Here is a 16985-nt window from a genome sequence, read left to right as displayed (position 1 = left end):
TTGGTCAATGTGGAGAACGAACCTTCTCTTTCTCTTTCTATGTTCCTTAACTTAGAAATGACCACTTGAGATACAGTGGTCAAGGTAAATAATATACACATCACATTTTCCTACCATCATGGATATTCATCTAGTGATACATTTTCAGGTTTTCTTCACTTGTTTTTATTATTATTATTCACCAACGTTTAAATAACACTGGGGTGAACATGATCCCCCTCTCGTTTTTCTATTTTCAACTCCACCCATCCACCGTCAACCCCCAACCACCAACCCGCGGCTTGACTCGAGCGGAAGAAGGATCCATTTCAATACAACCCTTATCAACAACACCCCTTTACACACCTGTCGAGCACATGGAAGAAAAGTCATTAAGGTTATTAATTCAATCTGCTATAGCTAACATAGTTCTGAGACAGGACTTTTCACTCACTATATAATCATAAAATTTAACCCTATACATTCACGGCCACATCATCAGACTCCAATTTATTATCACACTCAACAGAGAGATGTAAACTTTAACTAATAGAGAAAAATAATTATGTCAAAGAACTAAAATTAGAGCAGTAGAACAAAGAGTGGGATAACTTCCGTCAATCTATAGACGAAAACGACTTCTCCACCTTAAAAAAAAAATTACATCCATATGTAAAAACTCTCAAAACACTGACCTACGTAAAGTTACCATTTGTGGTGTACTAGCTTTCATACACACAAAATTAACACAATAGCCAACACTCACCTAAGAAAAGTTACCTTTTTATGTAATAACTCTCACACACATGACAATAACACAAGTGCCAACACTGACTCAGCAGAAAAACAACCAACATTTGGCAAAAAACAAGCAACAAAATATTACATTACAGTTAACACCAAATTTATTCAAAAACCAGGCACAAAACAGAAGTCTATACTATGTAAAAACTACACTGACGAACAGAACACCAACATTATTTATAAAATACAATAACTGCCACAACTTCTGTATTGGAGAAACAAGCAGAAAAATGGAAACCAGATTCAAAGAACATAAAAAGTCACCTTCACACGTTTGCGAAAATAGCAAGTCATATAAACACAACATAACCATAGAAAACACTCGTACTAAATAAAGAAACAAACATAAACAAACGCAAAATTAAAGAAGCCCTGGGCTTCTCTATTACCAGCGAATAGTGGGATTGGTTGTGACTATGTAGCTCCTCCACAGGTAAAAGAACGAATTTCTTTGGTGTGACAGTGATTGAAACCTACGATGATCAGAATACTAGTTAATCGCGCTTACCACCTGGTCATACTCGACCAAATATGGTAGACAGAACATTGACGCTGTGTTAGAGAATATAGCAAGCGTTCCTGTTGTACAACATACAGAGTTGAAGGTAACATGAGTAAAGGCAGATGATCAGATGGAATCTTATAAAAGCCTCTATACTGAGAACAATCTAATTATGCATGTGATATGGTACAAGCAAGACCGACAGAAATGTCCTTGTCCATACCAGAAGATATTATTTATGAAGCAGTTGCTAAGCAATTGCCCGAGTAGAGCAGAGAAGGTAGTGTGTGAATTTACGAATTTCTATTTTAGTCTGTGTAACTTGTTTTGAGCATTTGTTCGCCAAGATCACTTCTTTGCTTAGACTTTCTCTATACTTATTGTAAAGTTACGCCTCATCTTGTGCCCCATTTTAAAAGGTATGAATTTTTTTGATTTTCCAGAAATGGTGTGAGAAAATCGAAATTTCCAGAACAATAGGGTACCCAAGTTTACTGTATCTGTCAGTCTTGAAATATCATCACTGTAAAAGAAACATTGTTCCAGGAAAGTATACTAGTAGATGTTGATAAACTGTTGATTTAAAGTATTGCATTTTGATCAGATTAACATATCTTATGACAAGAAAAACGTTATCACATCCTTACTAGGGTTTCAAGAAGAACAGTTCAAACGAGGTTGTTTTGAAAGAAGGTCTAACCATAAATGTATATCAACCAGAATTATCCACCTTCAGTATATTATTTAGGCAAAATATTTAGCCAGTTCACAGATAGGACACTGGCAACATGTAAACGTTTTTGATAAGCCTGTTCTGGCTTTTTAAATTTGGTGGTATGATTCATGTTCATCACTCGAAGTATTTGGAGAGTGGGATTAACATTTGAAGGACGACTATCTTTTCCAAACAGAACACATAATGAGGTGGTGCAGTAAATGTTTTGGCAACTATTTCTTGTGGTGAAAACTGCTCTTCATATCTTCCAGCGAAATATCAATGACATCTCATTCTAACATCACATGTAGATAATATTTCTACCTATTTAAGGTTTACGTTGAACAATAACTTTGTGTTACATTTACAGTACATACTTTAAAGAAGGAAGTTACAAGATTGATATGGCCAGTAGAGCCTACATATTTTAATTCCATTTACAACTGTTGTTTTAAACTGACCCAGAAACTCGCTGACAACAGTTCTAATTAAGCTATTTTTAGTGAGCTGCCGATCCTTCCAGTGATAAGCTGGGATAAACTTACGATGAAGTATATCAATAACCTTACCTACAGCATTCCATGTCTATTTGCCTAGTATGGCAACAATGCACTTAAATAGCGACTTTCATTATCGAAAGTTAAGCTTTAATGAATATCACTATCTTTCTTTTGACTAATTAGTGGTTCGATTATTTTATTTTCAGTGAAAATGAATTACAGCCTTCCCTTTCATTGTTACCACAGGATTTTATTTTCTTTTGAAACTCACTAGTTCCTCCAGAATTGCAGTTTTCTGTAGAACAGTTGTACTTATGACAATTTCAGATCTACAACTGTGAGACTGAACTTGTGTTTATCGTGTAGAACTGATGAATGAAGATACATTATTTGTCAACATGTTACAAATGGTTAGCTCATTAGTTCATAATGAAGAACGCCATGTGAAACTAAGTCTCAGGATTTCCCAGTAATGTAAAATGGTATATGTTGTCTTATCGCGACACAAGGTGTCACTCAAACCACATGCAGCTGTCTCTATTACTGGTCAAGAAAGAAGTCCCTGACCAATAAGAGGATATGGTGAGATGTTCTATTAGTGGATTCACCTTTACTTCCCAGAATTGATGCTACATACATTATCATCTGCACTGAAAGAACTATATTCGCTTTATCTTTGGACCCTCAAACTGGTAAATTAAGTACTGGGAAATATAAATAACATGGGTTTATATAATGGGTATGACTACAATACTATCCCTCAACCAAAAAATTGTTGATAAAATCAAATGTTTCCATCACCACAAACCAGCCATGGGTCAAAAGATAGATATTGAGAGACGTTAAAGCTTAACTTTAAACACTGAAAAAAATTATTTAAGTGCATACTTGGCCAAGATGTTCAGCATTTCATCTAACTCAGCATAATCTTAATGAAACACAGCCTGTAGATAAGGTTACTGGTATACTTCATCGTAAGTTCATCTCAGCTTATCGCTAGAAGGCTCTGCAACTCACCTACAATAGCTTATTTAGAGCTTTTGTTAGCGATTTTCTGGTTCACTTCTACCCAACAGTTATCAATGGGAATAAGATATGGAGGCTCTACTGGACATGTCGATCTTGTAACTTTCTACTCTAAAATATGTACTCCAAGTGAAATGTCATTATAATACTGGAACACAAAGTTATTGTTCAACTTTAATCTAGCATATATTAAAAATATTATATATATGTGATGTAAGGAGGAGGTCCCGTTGACATTTCGCTGGAGGATATGAAGAGCAGTTTTTTCACCACGAGAAATAACTACCAAAACATTTACTGCACGACCTCTTTATGTGTTCCATATGGAAATAACAGTCGTCCTTCAACTATTAATCCCACTGTTGGCTTGCTATCTTGCCTGAATAACATAGTGAAGGTAGATAATTCTGGTTGATATACATTAATGGTTAGCCCTTCTTTCAAAACAACCTCGTTTGAACTGTCTTTCGTTTCTGTTCTTCTTGAAACCCTAGTAAGGATGTGTTCACGTTATTCCTGTCATAAGATATGTTAATCTGATCAAAATACAATAATTTATTAGCATCTACCAGTACACTTTACTGTAACAATGTTTCTTTTAGAGTGATGAAATTTCAAGACTGACAGATACAGTAAATTTGGGTACCCTATTGTTCTGGAAATGTCCATTTTTTCACACCATTTCTAGAAAATAAAAAAAATGCATACCTTTTAACATGGGGCACAAGATGAGGCGTAACTTTACGTGAATGAGACATTGTGTTACAGATTTGATGATTGGTACAATTTTAGTTACGTAGATGTAACCCATAGGAATTTGGTCGTTTTTCTGAAATATATATGTGTGTTGAATATTTTATGAACTGCTATGGGAGAATATTTTCTTGTCCCTTGGTTTTGTTAGGTTTTAAAGTAACACACCAGTTATCAAGAGATGAAGAGAAACGTTACCTTTGTTTGTAGTGACCAATGGATTGATTGGTGCATTCTAGACAGATAATTGACCACCACATTTCATAGGACGAGTACAGCAAAGTTTGGAAACGGGTAAAATATCCACAAGAATTACGTTAATAAGTAAGGTGAGGCTACTACAATGTATTATAATATATACTTTAACATCATAATCCAGGTGAGGCTACTACAATGTATTATAATATATACTTTAACATCATCATCCAGGTGAGGCTACTACAATGTATTATAATATATACTTTAACATCATCATCCAGGTGAGGCTACTACAATGTATTATAATATATACTTTAACGCCATCATCCAGGTGAGGCTACAACAATGTATTATAATATATACCTTCACATCATCATCCTGGTGAGGCTACTACAATGTATTATAATATATACTTTAACATCATCATCCAGGTGAGGCTACTACAATGTATTATAATACATACTTTAACATCATCATCCAGGAGAGGCTACTACAATGTATTATATTATATACTTTAACATCATAATCCAGGTGAGGCTACTACAATGTATTATATTATATACTTTAACATCATCATCCAGGTGAGGCTACTACAATGTATTATAATATATACTTTAACATCATCATCCAGGTGAGGCTACTACAATGTATTATAATATATACTTTAACATCATCATCCAGGTGAGGCTACTACAATGTATTATAATATATACTTTAACATCATCATCCAGGTGAGGCTACTACAATGTATTATAATATATACTTTAACATCATCATCCAGGTTAGGCTACTACAATGTATTATAATATATACTTTAACATCATAATCCAGGTGAGGCTACTACAATGTATTATAATATATACTTTAACATCATCATCCAGGTGAGGCTACTACAATGTATTATAATATATACTTTAACATCATCATCCTGGTGAGGCTACTACAATGTATTATAATATATACTTTAACATCATCATCCAGGTGAGGCTACTACAATGTATTATAATATATACTTTAACATCATCATCCAGGTGAGGCTACTACAATGTATTATAATATATACTTTAACATCATCATCCAGGTGAGGCTACTACAATGTATTATAATATATACTTTAACATCATAATCCAGGTGAGGCTACTACAATGTATTATAATATATACTTTAACATCATCATCCAGGTGAGGCTACTACAATGTATTAAAATATATACTTTAACATCATCATCCATGTGAGGCTACTACAATGTATTAAAATATATACTTTAACGTTATTATCACGTTTCAAAATTTATTTCTTAAATCACTTTCACCTTTCTTTGGTTTCGAAGTGTAAAATCACTTATTGAATATTTTCAGATCGAATTCCCAATTATTAATTAATACCCCTTTTCCTTTCATGAATCATTCGTAACTTTAACTTTTAAATATTTCGTTCATTTTGTTTTTCTATTTAAAAATTTTAATTCTCCTTTACTTCATTTAAGTTCTGCTCAACAGATGTCACTTCTTTTTGAACCTGCTGAACTGATGTTTTACAGTCTTAACCTGATTTGTATTTATACGGTTTATTCTCAAACGCATGACATTTTATTTTTTCATTGAGAAGACAGTCTCGATATTGTTATATAACTCCAAACTAAAGCAAGCGAAATCGTCATTTCACATTTTTATTTGAAAGGTTCAAGTTTTGATGTAAAGACAAGAGCTACGTTTGATGTTTGAAGTTTTATTGGAAAGATTCTTTTACTGTTTTCAGTAAGTAACTTTTATTTTGTCTCCAAGGAATTTTTTTCACATCAGACATAGTAATCTGAAAGATTTATTCTAATTCAGTTTATACTTTGTTTTGTATTGAAATATGTTTATTTACCATGAGATTAGTGTGGTATAGATAAGAGTTTGTTTGACAGAATGCTTTAGATATAAACATAAACTTACACATAAAGAAGTTATCAAACTTGCAAAGAGAATGACAAACGATGAAAAATATCAAGGGTAATGTAACACACAAAATCGTCAACACAAATGTCAGAAAATCTAACTACATCACAGTTTTATACTACATATGGTATACAACAAAACAAGTAAAACTGTCGGTCTGGATGTTGTTATCAAAATGTCTAATTTATCGACGTTTGCCTCAAAGAACAGATGGCGGTAAATTCCAGGTGATTTATTTGAGAAATTTGTCTAGCACTAAACAAGTTGTCACTAGATTAGAAAAGTTTATATCCACTGATAAACCGAGGTTTTCATTATAATTCTCTTCCACTTGGTGTTATTCATGTTGTGAACAACAAAATAAGACATAGATCGATAAATAAAATATCCACTGTTATACACTTATCAGTTTATTGTTAAACAAAATGTATTTCCAGAATGTGGAACTGTGATTTGGTTTATATTTGGAATTGGAATACTTAGTTTTGTCACTCAGTATTTTTATGTTAACGCCCTCTTCGTTGAAAAGGCTTGTTGTGTGGCTTTAGTGGGTTCCTTGGAAATTGTTTTTTCTTTTATCTTTCAAATCACGATAACTGGTGAAGATGTAACTTTGTCGAGTTGGTAGGTGCAGTGTTCATTACATTAGCAGTAGTAATGAAAGCATGTCTTCAATGGTATTCTGAAAGTTTTGAGTTTTTTGAATGCTTTGAACAAAATAGGCTTAAGATACTTTAATAGTTAATAGAAGCTTCGACTAAATTTTCTATACAGGAGTAATATGATCGATATGGACATTGAAATTCATAATATCATTTCTTAAAGTGTATTTGGAAAACGTGTTTTTAATCAACGACATACTTTTAATGAGTCTTAGTTTATCTGTTAAAGTATATAAGTATAAAGTGTGGAAATCTTTGTTTAAGTTATTAAAATGCATGAAAAAGTATATTTAAATATTCTGTAACACAAATGTTGTTAATAGTTTATAAAAATTGATCTCTGAGGTCATTCATAGAAACAAAAAACATTTGGAAACAAATAAAATAATATTATTACACAGAAAATATATGTATCATTATTCAATTATCTTAAGTCTAAACACAGTTTATGATAGAAGTTTACAATGTAGGACTTTGTATTGTTTTTGTTTTTTATACCATTAAAGTACACAAACGTAATTAAATTAGTTGTTAGAATGAGACCCTGCACGCACGCTTTATTTATAAGTTTTTATGTGACACTTTCTGCTTTCTGACAATCCAGATACACTAAATTCATACCTTTATCCTCATCTACGTGTCCAGTAACATTTTAAAATCATGTTAAAATATTTGTTAGATATGATTTTTCCTCATTAAAACCATGTTGAATATCTGATAAAATAATAAATTTTGTTAAATGACTTTATAAAGTGTCTTTTATCAGACTTTCCAAAACATTTTACACACATGATGTAAGACTGATAGGTCTATGTTAGTGGACAATTTCTCTCACTTTCCTCGAAGACAGGAGCAACATGAGCTAAATTTAAAAGCAACAACATTTAAACAACATCAGCTCTTTTAAAATTGGGTTTATAGAGCATATAAAATAAACATGAGAATTATCTCGATATCTGAATATAGTTTGTTCAGGACAGGAGGTGTATAACGTAAAGATACTGGAGTTTCACTAAAACCATGACAGCTGGAAAAGGTGGTATCGTGATTAGACTCTATCACTTTCTTGTTCTCAATTCTGAATATATCAGCAAAGATGTTTTATTCAGATATTTTTCATGGCCAAGTTACTAAAGTTATTAAACACTTTTGAACTTTGTACAGTTGATGCAATTTTTCAGTAACAGTTTTTTGGTTTTTGTTATTAATATCTATAACACTTATTATTGTATGTTTATATTAATATCTATAACACTGTTTATTGTATGTTTATATTAATATTTATAACACTGTTTATTGTATGTTTATATTAATATCTATAATACTGTTTATTGTATGTTTATATTAATATTTATAATACTGTTTATTTTATGTTTATATTAATATTTATAATACTGTTTATTTTATGTTTATATTAATATTTATAATACTGTTTATTTTATGTTTATATTAATATTTATAAAACTGTTTATCGTATGTTTATATTAATATTTATAAAACTGTTTATCATATGTTTATATTTATATTTATAAAACTGTTTATCGTATGTTTATATTTATATTTATAACACTGTTTATTGTATGTTTATATTAATATATATAAAACTGTTTATTGTATATTTATATTAATATTTATAACACTGTTTATTGTATGCTTATATTAATATTTATAACACTGTTTATTGTGTGTTTATATTAATATTTATAACACTGTTTATTGTGTGTTTATATTAATATTTATAACACTGTTTATTGTATGCTTATATTAATATTTATAACACTGTTTATTGTATGCTTATATTAATATATATAACACTGTTTATTGTACGTTTATATTGATATTTATACTAAAGATTGTTTAATTAATTAATTTTATTGATTTACTGAAAATGAATTATGTGTAATTCAAAACATTCATTACAGATGTTTACATATGTTGCCGTGGCTCTATTACTTGTTTTGTTAAAATGTTTTAAAAATCAAGTTTTGATTGCTAGAGAAAGTATTTTTATATAAGATTAAAACACGTAAAAATAACACACACATTGCAGTGTTAAGTCACATTGAAAGTATTTTTATATAAAACACGTAAAAATAACACAAACATTGCAGTGATAAGTCACATTGAAAGTATTTTTATATAAAACGTAAAAATAACACACACATTGCAGTGTTAAGTCACATTGAAAGTATTATAATATAAAACACGTAAAAATAACACACACATTGCAGTGTTAAGTCACATTGAAAGTATTTTTATATAAAACACGTAAAAATAACACACACATTGCAGTGATAAGTCACATTGAAAGTATTTTTATATAAAACGTAAAAATAACACACACATTGCAGTGATAAGTCACATTGAAAGTATTTTTACATAAAACACATAAAAATAACACACACATTGCAGAGATAAGTCACATTGAAAGCTTCCTAATTATTTATTTAAACCAACAAATTCCACTGTACACACTAAACACAAATTATCACATCATAATAACCCCTCAACTTGAGTATATTTTGTACTTATAACATAAACACAGTCAAATAAGTCTTAATATAATATTGTGTAGCAGGTAAACTTTTATAATCTAGTTGTTATTGCTGAGTCACAGAAACAGAAATAAGTATCATGATATCTACGTCAGTCTGTAGACGTGATATATGAAGATATAATTTAAAACACTTAATGTTTAAAATTCATATTTTAACTACTGTTTTAGTAAACAGTATTTAAATCGACATAAGCCATTGAAGCTTATAAACAAAAATAAGTCCGTGTGACAAATCTTATAATGTAGTTTATCTTATAATAATTGTAAGTTTCAACCTAAGTTAAACATCCAAAGTATAATAATACAAAGTGTTGAGTGGTTTATGTTACAACAATTTTTAATACACAAATCAGTGAGTCATGTGTAACCACAGTTGATATAAAATATTATAAAACTGACCTTTAATAAGTGTAACTGCCTTTCATTTGTTCTAGAGAACCTGTATTTTGTAAAACACAATCACATTTGAGTTCTGATACATGTATGTATATATATAATTACTATTTACAAATTAATCTTTAAATTTCAATTTAAGTTACTTGTCTTAAAACACAGAACAATAAATAAATAAAATAGAAAACAATGATATTCTCTGTTTACATAATTAGTACTCACATGTCACAATCTGCTAAGCCTTTTGAGTTGTGAAAGTGTAATATGTAAAACAAAATGATTGTTTCATGTCTACAATAGAAAAATGAGTTTACTGATGAAGATACTTTATAAAAACAGAAAAATCACGTAAGAGAAATTCTGATGTTTTGATTGGTTATAAACATTTCATACAATGAAGTAAGTACATGTGAACAAACATTTCCAAAGACAGAAGAGATAGGCAGGACCAACTTGTTTGATTTTCTAAACATGTCTTGGAAAATAGATAAAATAGAAGGTCCTTGTTTTATATTATACCTTGTTAATATTGGTAATTTGAAATTCTATTTCTTAAGGAACTATGGATTTTGCCTTTCAATGTCACAAACATATAATTTAAGCCAAATAATCATTCAGTATGCTACACAACACACAAAACTGAATATTTAGAAATCTATTTTAATACTAACATTTGAAACATAGATCTTAGGAATATGTAATGTTTTCAGTGTTCATGACAGTATCAGCCTGTAGGATGTTTAATTTATTTTGAAAATCTGTTTTCAAGTACAACAAGTAACTATCTACAAGAAGATTTATACATGTATTTTATACAAATATCTTTAGTAGTATGTATCAATGTAAAGTTAAATTAAAATAATGTTACTTATAAATACTGTACCAAAAACAGTTCTAGAATACATTAATTTTACTTTATAATGTGCTTGTACCAATGTACACACGTGGTGAAGGCTGTAACTATACAGATTGATTCAGTGTCAGATTTACAAGTCATATCCAAAGAAATAGTTATTTTTCTACAGACTTTATGAACTATTATGAAAAAATAATTGTGTGTGGAATGGGTAACAAAATATTCAGTTTAAATAGTGTTACAGATTTTATAATAAATGTTTAGCATACTTAACGAAATATTCTCAACATACAGAACAGATACTGAAATAACAAACTCAAAGTTCTATAAAGTGAAAACACTATAACTCAAGCACTTTCAAAAGGTGAATCTTCCTTCTTCAGGAACAAACTGGGAATCAAAATTAGCTTTAGTATTGAGTCTGTGTTTTTATGATTCAAAGTTCTATATTAATGGTTTTAATGATTGTTCAGTATTTTGCTAAAATTGTTACAGTTTATCCACATTTCTTTTAAAACTACATTAGTATGTAGAAATGTAAGCATCTGTTGCTTCTCTTTGGTAAAATTTGTACATATCATCAGAACAAATAATTGTCGTACCTAGATTTATTAAACAAACAATAATACCAGTATGTAGAACTGTAAGAATCTGTTGCTTCTCTTTGGTAAAATTTGTACATATCATCAGAACAAATAATTATCATACCTAGATTTATTAAATAAACAATAATACCAGTATGTAGAACTGTAAGAATATATTGGTTCTTCTTACTAAATTGAGTGTTTATCATTTGAACAAAGAATTAACACAACTTGATCCAACAATCAGTCTTTAGTGAAAGGAAACTTCAAAGTTATTACTACAACAGCTTCATGACACTTGAATAATGTTATGTTATTCATTAGTTTATTTTGTACATTCTGTTGATAAATTGTAAATCTGACACTGAATCAATCTGTATAAATTATCATGAAGATACTGAACCAACCTGACCTAACATGTGAACCTCAGTAAATAGTATGGCTGTGATACATTTGTCACTGAGGTAGTGACAGTGACTTATTATAACATTATGTTCTAATTTCAATAAAAACTGGTTCTATCTATTTATTTTAACTTTTCCTGAACACAAAACTATGTAATCAGAGTTAGTTATAAATAAGTAATAAGTGTGTTGAATTGATATAAAATATGTTGTGAACCAATTTAATAAAGTTATTTACTAATATATTTTATAACATATTCAGTGTATTTTACACTAAGATTCTGATAACAAGCATATCAAACTGTAACAATGGAATAAAACCTAATCAATTTAAAACATCTGATTACATTTATCACAAATATAAAGTGTTAGTTGAATTTAAAATGGTAAACTGACTCTGATTTACAGTCTTGTTCTCAGATTTTACTCACTATTTGTATCACATTACAATTAGTAGTGAGTATAAATATCTACTGACAATACTGTTCACAAAAAGTTATCATTTGATAACCCTATAGATACAACTATAGTATAGAGATATTTGGATGTTTGAATACTGGTTTAAATAATTGTTAATGTTACATAATAAATAACTTTTATTTTATAATGTTAATAAAGACTATAAACACACACATGGGCTCATTGCAAAACTATAAAGGTTACCTAACAATAAAAATTAGAATGAATAATTTCAAATATGAAAGAAACTAAAGAATGACTAAAAAGTAGCATAAATGGCCACAAACATTCACAAGAACATGTTTACAACAACAGAAATTAGCATTATCAGAAGTTAACATATACTGCAAAGTTGTGTATAGAGTTCAGAAGTAATCATTAAACATCTCGACCTGAACAAGTTATAGCAATGTGAACTCAATGTGTACTTGTTTTTCTTACCATTCTGGAGAACTTTCCAGCATTTTAGCAAACAATAAAATAAAATAATAGATGTATAAACTTTTTATAATTGTAGATCTCTCAAGAAATATATTTTGTCTACAAAGTTTATACACATACTTGTAGAATACCAAGAAAGTAAACCTCAAACTCTCTGTATGTTTCACAAAGTTTATACACGTACTTGTAGAATACCAAGAAAGGAAACCTCAAACTCTCTGTATGCTTCACAGATGATACCAGCTTGGGTAACTTGGAGACCTAAGCCCTAACTTAAAATGTATCCTCCATTATGGCTGAAATAATTCCTATTTCAGATACAGTAAAATGCATTATAAAGTGAACACTTATACATGTATCTGTATTTTATAAACTATATCAGATATACACAACTGTTAATCATATCATTTACAGTAACAAATATTGAAAGTTGCTCATAAAATTCAAATAATAATAATGGTGTTTAGTTTGAAACTGTTAATTCTTCCTAATAAAAACATACAATGTTAAATTTTCCAGAATTATATATCTTTAATAAATGTTAAACACTTACAGCTTAATTATGTCAGACACGAATCATGTAACATAATAGAAATAATGTTTTCTATCAATGTAACCACACTAATTGCACAGTTCCTTTTTTCAGCTACATTCACCTGTCAATACTTAACATTTCCAGTGTCTATAGGTACTAAAATCATGCTGATAAATTCATTTATGTGTTCAAACAAGTTTCTGTGTACTTCACAAAACTAACAATATTTATACCAAAGGATATCACATCACCTCAAACAAACTGGAAACTGTGATTGGAAGTACAGTATATAAAAACTTGTACACTTAACATTATCATAGTCTGTTCTTCTCCAGAAATAATCCAGAGTGAGACATAATTATCTGAATGACTCACCTTAAATGAAACCAGCCTAAAGGGCTCAATTACTTTCTGGCATATTTTGTGTTATGAATCTTATAATACATTGTTTGTTGATACTAAAGTGCATTTCATAACTAAATTTGAACGTTTACAGTTTGAAACATTATAGTAGCTAACTCAGTTTATTTTAATCAACACCAGCAGTACTTAACTTTGTCATTTTATTAAAGGAAAACAACAAAAAAGTAAACATTAAATAATCAAATATGAAACAAAATGTGGGTGATGTGTTACAAGGGTGAGTAATAAATGTAAAACATTCCAGATACACTGTATTCTAACACAGATACAAACAACTACAATATGTGCTTAACTATTACAATTTATCAATATTTTACACAGTTAAGTTGTAGTTTTAACTACATTATATTGATAACTTCTTCATGTGTAATATGTCAATACTACAGACTTTAATTTTCTCTAGACTTTGTGGACATCAAGTAGATGTTTGTTAGGTATAACCTTAAAAGAACCATACACAGATGTAAAGGATAATTTTATAGTTACTGGTTATGAAGAAGTATTATATCAAAAACATGTGTATTTATTATCTATAGAAAATTATAAAGACAAACTGTTGTATAACCAGACAAGAAGCTGGATTAAGTAAGGATTTGTACAACTTGATAACTAGCTGGATTAAGACAGGATTATGTGTAATCTGATGGAAGCCTGGATTAAGATGGGATTATGATATTTTGATGACAGGTTTTATTATGAATAAATTTAAGGATTCAGGTCTAGGATAGAATATAAAAGAATGTATTTTACCCATTAACTGCTAATTTGCCATCTTGGGTACAGTTTCCCTCCGACAGTTGAATGAATGTTATACACGGTGCACAACTTTCAAAAATTCTGCATGCATTTAAACAATCATAGGCAATGAATGAACATTAATGTATTATTTTAAATATAACAGGACTTATAAAAATAATGAAAACATGTACAGTAACTGGCTATATACTCAAATATCAGCAGAATCCTTGAAAAGCAGATTTTAAAGGACCACAACAGTAATGAAATCAACCATATACTATTTAGTATGTAATAGTTACCAGTCATTTTACTTGCAGTAAAATAAAAAAAGTTAAAATAAGTTTAGATATTGGTGAAATTCAAGAGTAAACGTTTGTACAATAATAACATTCTATGAAACTGACATAATGCACAACCTTTATAATGGTGACTTTGGACAAAAAGGAATAACTCATTATTTCTAAATATGATAACATTCTATGAAACTGACATAATGCACAACCTTTATAATGGTGACTTCTGACAAAAAGGAATAACTCATTATTTCTAAAAATGCATCACTGTATTCTACAAACGTATAATTAGCCTGTCCACAAGACCTTTCTTAATAGGTTGTTTGGTTTTTCATATACTACTGAATGTCACAGCTGGTAACAGTTTATAACCAAGACTTGGTTCTGTTGAGTTGTAGTTGGTTGAGGATAATTAGATTGATCCATCAGTGAAGCATCGAGAAAGTTGCCTTCTTCTTTCCATTGGATGAGCAAGCTCTTGACAAGTTCATATAATTTATATGCAAAAACGGCTCGTTTGGGCTGAGAAAACACTTTACATAGAAGAGCGAACAACGTTTCGACCTTCTTCGGTCATCGTCAGGTTCACAAAGAAAGAGGTAACTGACCGGAAGCTGACCACATGTTTGAAAGGGGGTTGTGTAACTGTGTGTCGAAATGTAGAGGGCGGTATTAGATGTTTGAATATATAATTTTATTTATTATATTAATATAGGTATAAAGGCGTTCCTTTATATTGGTTTATTTTGGGTTTAAGTTGTTGTATAAGTAAGGCTTCTTTAATTTTACGTTTGTTTATGTTTGTTTCTTTATTTAGTATTTGAGTGTTTTCTATGGTTATGTTGTGTTTATTTGACTTGCAGTGTTCAAAACGTGTGAAGGTGACTTTTATGTTCTTTGAATCTGGTTTCCATTTTTCTACTTGTTTCTCAATATAGAAGTCGTGGCAGTTATCACATTGTATTTTATAAATAATGTTGGTGTGGTGTTTGTCAGTGTAGTTTTACATAGTATAGACCTCAGTTTTGTGCGGGTTTTGAATAAATTTGGTATTAATTGGAATGTCATATTTTGTTACTAATTTTTTGCCAAATGTTGGTTATTTGTTTGCTGATGTCGGGAATATATGGTATACAGCAGTATATGGTTTCGTGGTTTTTTGATTCGTGAGCTGTATTTACTTTAGTTGGTTGATTTTGCTTTCTGTGTAGGTGTGTGCGTATAATGTTTTCTACGGTTTGTGGAGGAAACTTATTGATGTTGGTGAAGTATTGTTTTATTTTGTCTAATTCATCGTTAATTTTATCTGGTGAGCATAGTTTTATGGCTGTGTTTATTTGGTTTCTTAGTATGTTGAGTTTTGTTTTGTTTCATGTGCTGAGTCCCAAGGAATGTATAGTCCAGTATGGGTGATTTTTCGGTGGATTTCTGTTTGAAATTGTGTATCAGTTCTTGTAATTTTGAGGTTAAGAAATGATATTTGATTGTTTTCTTCCTGTTCACATGTGAAGTTGATGTTGGGATGTATAGAGTTAATGTGATTGAAAAATTAAGTATGTGTTCTGTAGATTTGAATCCCGCAACCGTGTCATCTACATATCTATACCAGTATAGTGGTGGATGTAATGCTGTGTTAATTGCTTGTGTTTCAACTTGTGTCATAAAATATTGGCTAGAACTGGTGATACTGGGTTGCCCATGCTTAGGCCGTTTGTTTGTATATAGTTTTGGTTGTTGAACATGAAGTTTGTCTTTATCGTGGTGAATTCTATGAGGGTTGCTAACTGGTTACTGGGAATTTCTATAGTTGGGTTAGGGTCTCGGATATAGAGTTCTAAGGCTATCTTGCAGGCTTCAGTGGTTGGAACTTCTGTAAAGAGGGATATAACATCGAAACTGGCCATTAAGGCTTTATGATTAAGTTGATTTAGATTAGACTTGAAATTAAAAGAGTCTTTGATAAATGAGCTGGCTGATGTTACATATTTGGAGAATGCCCATGCTATGTATTTACCAAGGTTGTAATTAAACGATTCATATGTGGACATTATTGGTCGTAATGGACAATCTGGTTTATGAGGTTTGGGGATGCCGATATTTGCGGTGTCGCGTGAGTCGGTTTTACGTGAGGTAGGAATAAAGTGTTTGTGAAATTGTGTTGGCTTTTTTCATTTGTAGTAGTAATTTGTTCAGTTAGCGTCTCGTGTGTCTTTGTTGGAT

At 30.2% G+C, this 16985-nt stretch overlaps 1 protein-coding gene and 1 long non-coding RNA gene across 3 annotated transcripts in view; both read right to left on the bottom strand.

The window, feature by feature from the left end:
* LOC143248624 (uncharacterized) overlaps nt 1-16985 on the bottom strand; it is a 231661-nt gene that overhangs the window by 102030 nt on the left and 112646 nt on the right. The gene's annotated exons all lie outside the window — the stretch shown is intronic.
* Nucleotides 6893-13073, bottom strand: LOC143248623 (uncharacterized). Its single transcript, XR_013027099.1, has 3 exons — nt 12777-13073; nt 10039-10078; nt 6893-7102 (listed from the first exon to the last, which is right to left on the bottom strand). It is a non-coding gene; the product is annotated as an uncharacterized LOC143248623 (long non-coding RNA).

This window comes from Tachypleus tridentatus, chromosome 4 (genome assembly GCF_004210375.1).
Source record: "Tachypleus tridentatus isolate NWPU-2018 chromosome 4, ASM421037v1, whole genome shotgun sequence".
Classification (NCBI taxonomy): Eukaryota; Metazoa; Arthropoda; class Merostomata; order Xiphosura; family Limulidae; genus Tachypleus; species Tachypleus tridentatus.
Note: the sequence above shows the minus strand (reverse complement) of the source record. Positions and strands in the feature narration are given on the sequence as shown.